Source organism: Acomys minous (assembly GCF_964271855.1).
Source record: "Acomys minous genome assembly, chromosome: 1".
NCBI lineage: Eukaryota > Metazoa > Chordata > Mammalia > Rodentia > Muridae > Acomys > Acomys minous.
In genome coordinates, this window is record NC_140483.1 from 148,098,154 (window position 1) to 148,104,604 (window position 6,451).

Genomic DNA, 6,451 nt, shown 5'->3' on the forward strand with positions numbered 1-6,451 from the left:
TTTCTTTCTCCCTTTTTCTCCCCAAATGGAAAGAGTTCAGTCAGAAAAAGCCCCTTCCTCTGTTTAAAAAAAAAAAAAAAAAAAAAGTCTCTTCAGAATCCCAGTGCAGCTTCAGGCCCCACATACTTTGTCCTTGATGCTGAGTGTCTTGTTATGGGTTCTTCAAAGTTCAAAAAGAACTAATTGCATATCCCTCTTTCTCCCAAAGTGTTAAATAAGAGGACACTAACAAGCTAAACACAGTTTATTTTTTTTCTGGAATACTGCTCAACTAGGAATAATATACCCTTGAATTGTAGTCACTTCCTGAGGTGACCTACACGTTCTCCTAGCAAACTGTCAATGAAGAGCTGGAAAGATGGCACAGCTGGTGAGGTACAGTTTCCTTCCCCAACACCCACATAAAAACTGGGCGTGGTGATGTACCAATAACATCAAAGCTTGGGAGACAGAGATAGGAGGAAACAGAAAACAGAGCATGCATGTTCATACATGTACACACACACACACACACACACACACACACACACACACGTCACAAAGACCAGCAAATTCTGAAGCAAATCAGGTCTGAAGAAAGCACAAAGCTGACTCCTGCCTGTACCTAAGTAAGGACCAAAGGAAAAACGAGACCCAGAGTCTTGTCTATTGAGAGTGGGGCCACATCAACAGCACCCACACCAGCCCGTTAAAGATGGAGAATCTCAGCCCATGTCAGACCTATTGAAAGAATGTCTCCAGCCTAACAGGGCCTCACAAGGGCTCAGGACCAAAAACTCTTAAGGATAAAGACCAGGACGGTGATTGACAGTTGGTCTTGAAAGTAGTAGAGTCAGTGGGTGGAGAAGGGTGGGGAGAGATCAGAGAGAACTCAGGGAAACAAGGACACAAAGACAAGGATGATGGCGCATTAATTAATGTGAGTCATTAGCTGTTTCTGGGAAGGAGAGATGGAAAATGACCTTAGGAGGTGGGGGGGGCACTCATGGGGGGGGGGACGGATGGGGGTGGATCTAGGCTAGCTCTGTGTCCTCCCAGCTCTCCCTGTTCGTGAGCCATTGTCAACTATTCACCAGTTTTGTTCCTAAACTAAAACCCATCCCTTCCCCTGACCTGGCATAGGGGATCCAAGTACCATCAGAGAAGGGCAGCAGGCCAGGGACACAGAGCCCCGAGTTTCCTAAGAATTGCCTTTGATTGGGAATGAACAGGCCCAGGAGACAGCTAACAATTTAATGGCTGCAGACAGAAGACCCGGACTTCCAAATGAAAAGTTAATGAGATGAAGGAAAGTCCGGAGTCACCGGCAAAGTCCCTTGTTCTAAGAGCAATAGGGAACATCAGCTATCAAGCACCTGTCCTCCGGTTTCCTGAATCAGAAAAGGGGAATAGGCCTCACCAACCTCATAGGATATAGCTAAGAGCAGAGCCCCACCCTCCCCAGTTACTTCCCAGAACTGAACAATAGCATGCATTATAGCGAGGAAGTTGGAGGCTTGGCTTGCCGGGTGTGGGTATGGGGTGTGGCACCCAGCCTCCAAGCTGGACTGTGGTTATTCCCTTGTCCTGGCATTCGCTCCTGTGAAATCTCCTTCCACTGACTTAACCTGTGTGCTCAAGAGCTCCTAGCTAAGGTGGTGGGAAGTCAGTCCTGAGATTAGACATCAAGGAGGTCTGAGGGAGACCAGCTGCCGTGGTGCAAGCTGCTCGGCCCAGAGGTTTGTGCAGTGAGGACTTGAGGCTACCATCAGCCAAGTGAGGGACTCTAGAAACAAACTCAATAGCCCAAGTCTAGCCCCGAAATCTCAGCGGCAGCCCTAGCCAACAGCTTCCCAGCGATCTCCCTAGCCTGAGACGCCCAGGTAAAGCTTTCCCAGACTCCTGGCCTATAGCAAACGCATGATAATAAAGTCCTGCTCTGCGATGCTTTCTTTGGAGGTCATTTGTCATGCAGCAATAAATACTTAAATCACTCAGCTTAGTGGAGTATACGCACTACCTGGGGAAAGGCCCCAACATGCCTGGCTGGCTGGCTGGCTTTGTTCCAGTGGTGCCACAGACAGACCCAGAGTCAGAATAACAGCCTTAAGCAGAGATTAAGCCACAAGCTATGTTGCCTGGGCCAGTGAATATACACCCTGCTCTACAGTACTCGGTATTGTTTACAATGCTGCTTTCTCTGACTGTGCTTTGCTCTGAGAGACTCGCTTTGGACTCCTCTTGGAGGAAAGAGGATGACTGAACTCCTAGGTAGACAAGTGAACAATGCCCCATATAGAACAGACTGAAAAGTGACTTATTTCTGGGAGTGAAAAAGGTGTCACCTTATGGATTTATTGATGTGCATTCAGACCACTTGGATGCGTTGGGTGTACTAAAGTCATATCGGGGAAAAGCAGACCCAAGACCTTGTGGGACACACGAGACCAAGAACTCCTCCACCCGAACTCCTCAAAGAGGTGGACACATAGCATTGCAATGGCCATGACCCCTGCACCCCCTCCCCCACTCACCCCACCCACCACCCACCCCCATCAACCTGTCATCTGAACACCTGCTTTCTACATCAAGGCAAGAATTTCTGCCAATACCAGGGGCTTCGGCTTGGTCCTGCCCCTGTGGTTAGTTAATGGGATCCACTCGACTGCTGTCCGTCTGTCTCATCTGGACCTGAGATGGATGTCCTTCTGCCCCTTCCTTGGTCTGAAGGCAGCCCTGCCTCTCTGTGTCTGTAGCTAGACTCATCTCTGCAGCTTATCTCTCACACCTGTGGCCGGCAGCAGCTGAACTCTCACAGTAGCCGTTTCTCCAGCTTAAGTTGGGTTCCTTGCCTTATCAGTATAAAAACTCTTTCATCTCTATGAGTTTCCCAGATCTTGGTTTCTTGGGCATCTTTAAAACTCCTTGCCTCACACTGGAGAGATGGCTCAGATGTTAAGAGCACAAGCTGCTCTTCCAAAAGTCCTGAACTCAGTTCCCAGCACCCACATGGTGACTACTTGTGGCAGGCAGGCGTATATGCAGGCAGAATACTGTATAAATAAAACAACAACCACACTCCTTGCCTCTTTTACCCTCTGTGGTCATTCTGCGACCTACTTATATACCTATAGAGAGATGTATTTACTATGTGGTGTATAATGTATAATCTGGAAGTTAATATTAGTATCTAAGATTGGGATAAAAGAAACCATTCGTCTCAGCCAAGGGGACTGAAGTAAGCAGGGGTATCTGGCAACTTGCTGGCACTGAAACTGCAGGACTTTGTGGATTCGCTGCTATTCAATTAATTCCGACATTTCAGAAAGATACAAACGTATTTGTTTATGTTTCTGACACAGCACAGTCATGGCAGTATGCCAACCTGGTATCACTGTTCTTGTTCTAGGAAAGTGACCACTGAAAACTCAAGAGAATTCAGGACAGCTGTCCCAGCCCCTGGAAAAGCGACGACCCATGTAGAGGGTAGTAGAGTCAAGGCCTCTGTACTCGGCTCAGCCCCAAAATTCGACCTTCAAGCCAAGGAAAATAAAATCACCACTTCAGCTGCACAGCCCCGATGCCCATCCTCCTCCATGACACATACTGGTGCTCCCTGCCTCTTATGGTGACTAATCTTCCCCATCTGCCCTTCCACCCACTGCATGCAAACAAAGATGTTGCCCAGTCCCAGAGTAAAATGAAGGAAAATCATGGCACACGCATTAATACACTGGCTTTCGTTAGTAGCAAGGAGTCTGGGAACATCATCTCTACTTAGTAGTCTCTTTGTTCCCTGGAGAAGCAATTTGGAAATGGTGGTGATGGTGGTGATGGTGATGGTGGTGGTGATGATGGTGGTGGTGGTGGTACTGGTAGTGATGATGATGACGGATGCCAATGGGATGAGAGCACGTAAACTCATAGGGACAGAAAGAGTGATGGGTTACGGAGTCTCAGTGTGTTAGGTAGAGGGGATGAGAAGTTGTTTGACAAGCGCTGAGTTCCAATGTGGGAGAATGGAAAGGAATAGTAGTAGAGGTGCAGCAACAACGCAAAGCTACTCCAGGCCACAGAACTGTGTCCTTGGATGGTTACTACGGTTTGTGTTTTTGTATATTCTATTGCAATCAAAACTGACAAAAGTTACTGTTACCAGGAGCACGTGCTGTGCCACGCAAAATGCTATGGCATATGTACCATCTCTTATAATCCTCCTAGCAACACTGTGAGATCACTACAATGGGTACCAGTGTCCCTCATAGGCAGCAGAGCTCCAGAAGTCACCATGCTAATGAGGAGGAAGAGAAAGGACCGTTTCCCCACCCAGAAGGCCTGTCTGTCTTTAACACTCTTCTGACATGCATTTTCCAGTCTCTTCAGCATCCCCACAATGCCTCTGAGATTTGGTCCATGTGAACTTGGACAAGAACAAGAGATGAGAAGATAATACGACGACACCATTTGGGAAGTAATACTACTTTGCCTTAGAGAGCTCCCAGAGCTGCCTGTGTAGGGGCTGGCCTCCACAAATGCCCTATTCTGTGCTGTTTAACATGGTTACCAATGGCAGAAGGTATTCAGCTGAAACGCGGGGTGACCTGAGACTGCGTACCAGTCAGGGGTGAGTCCAAAAAGCAGGGCTTGATGAGCGATAGAGAAGAGAGAGCTTATTACAGCAGTTAGACCCAGAGTTGAATAATAGATAGCGACCACACTGTGTTTCCCCAGCATGGGTCATTAGCCTCGAAAACTTGTATTCCTTAGGCAAAAGCTAGGAGGCCTCTCTGGGAATCCTTGCTTTGGTAGTCCCCTCGTCTGCAGGCATCTGTAACAGAATCTATGTCATCTAGACCCTGGTCATTGTGTTTATCTTCATTTCGGATGCTGTCCAGTCCCCCAGGCCAGGGGCTCTATTTCCTGTCTGTATGTCCAGCTCCTTCCTGCCTTGATGCCTGTCAGATATAAGATGAAACTGCCCCCAATTTATCATCATTCACACACACACACACACACACACACACACACACACACACACACAAGGAAAGATGGAAATGTCATAGGGAGATAGCTCAGTGGGTGAAGTACTTGCCTCGCCAGCCTGTGGACCTGAGTCCATTCCCAGGAATCCATGTGGAAAAAAAAAAATCTGGGCAGCACAGCACAAAATTATAATCGCAGAGCTGGGGAGCTCAATGGTGGGTCAGCAAGCAAGCCTGGCCTACTTATTGAACTTGTCTCAAAATGTAAGATGGGGATCACCTTAACACCAGCCACAGGTGTCCTGTGGACGGACACACACACACACACACACACACACACACACACACACACATGCACATACGCACAGAGGCAATAAGCTCTGGGCAAATGTTTGCGAAATAAATGAATTTAGATGACTCTTACTTTCTACAAATTGCAGCTGAGGATCGAGAAAGAGTTCTTCAGGTTGTTCTGTAGCCTGGGGCTCTTTAGTCACCGTTGCACCCTTCCATCTGTCAGTGCCATGATTGATCACCGTCAGATCAGGCATAGAGCATCTGCACTGCGGCCCCGTGTCTGAGACTGTCAGTGTCTCCACCCTGAACATGACTGAGGCAGTAGGTCAAACGCACAGTCTCCCAGGGCTGGCAGCATCTCCACGCTGGCTGACAAATGGCAAGCTCTGAGAAGGAGGAGATGAACGTCGGAGGCGGCAAGTGGGCCAGGATGGCTCAGAAGCAGCTGCAGGACCCAGCTTGACTCTCCGTCTCAGCAGCATCACGGGGGTAGCAAGGAGCTGCAGAGGTCGTGGGTCTCAACCATCTATCACATGGAACTGGAAATTAGCAAAGCGACTTCCCAAACGGCAGGCTACATGTCACTAAAGGAGAGCTGTGAAGCATGAAAAGCAAGCAAGCAAGAAAGGAAGCATCTGGTTACGGCCTCCGTAGCGCTAGGTAGTCGCACCTGCCAAGCAAAGCCGTGGGTTCCCTGTCTGGCCTCTGTACCAGGTTTGAAGTAAAGAGTGCGGATCAGCAGGCCCCACTAGGCAAACGCACTCAGAGCACTATTTGAACTGGTTGAGAGGCCTGAGTTGGTGAACCTTTCAGAAGGGCACAGCTCAAGAGGCATTTCACCCACTGCTGGGTCTCTCTGGCAGTTTCCTGTTGCTTGGTCCTAACTTCCGCTGCTGTCTGCCCATCATACCCAATGACCTAGTTCAAGGAGGTCCACACTCAGGCCCGTCTCCCAAGCCTACCCAGCGTAAACAGGAATGATAAGCAAAGGAGAGCCAGCTGCTTTATGCAGCCTGCCTCACTTCAACCTCATGCCAAGCTGCGGTGAGGGAAGGGTTAATGACGAGAGAACACCAACTCAGAGAAGCTGGGCATCTGCCCCAGGTCATAAGCGTGATAACGCATGATAAAGGAACCGAAACCTGGGTGTGCTACATTTGCAACTAGGTACATCATTTGTGACTGTGTTTCTC

At 48.7% G+C, this 6,451-nt stretch overlaps 1 long non-coding RNA gene across 2 annotated transcripts in view; it reads right to left on the minus strand.

Moving 5' to 3' along the window:
- LOC311592247 overlaps positions 1-5,852 on the minus strand; it is a 120,233-nt gene extending 114,381 nt beyond the window's left edge. For both annotated transcript variants that reach the window (XR_014777347.1, XR_014777348.1), the window contains exon 1: positions 5,386-5,852. This is a non-coding gene — a long non-coding RNA (uncharacterized lncRNA). The remainder of the gene's footprint in view (positions 1-5,385) is intronic.
- Positions 5,853-6,451: the final 599 nt, after the last annotated feature.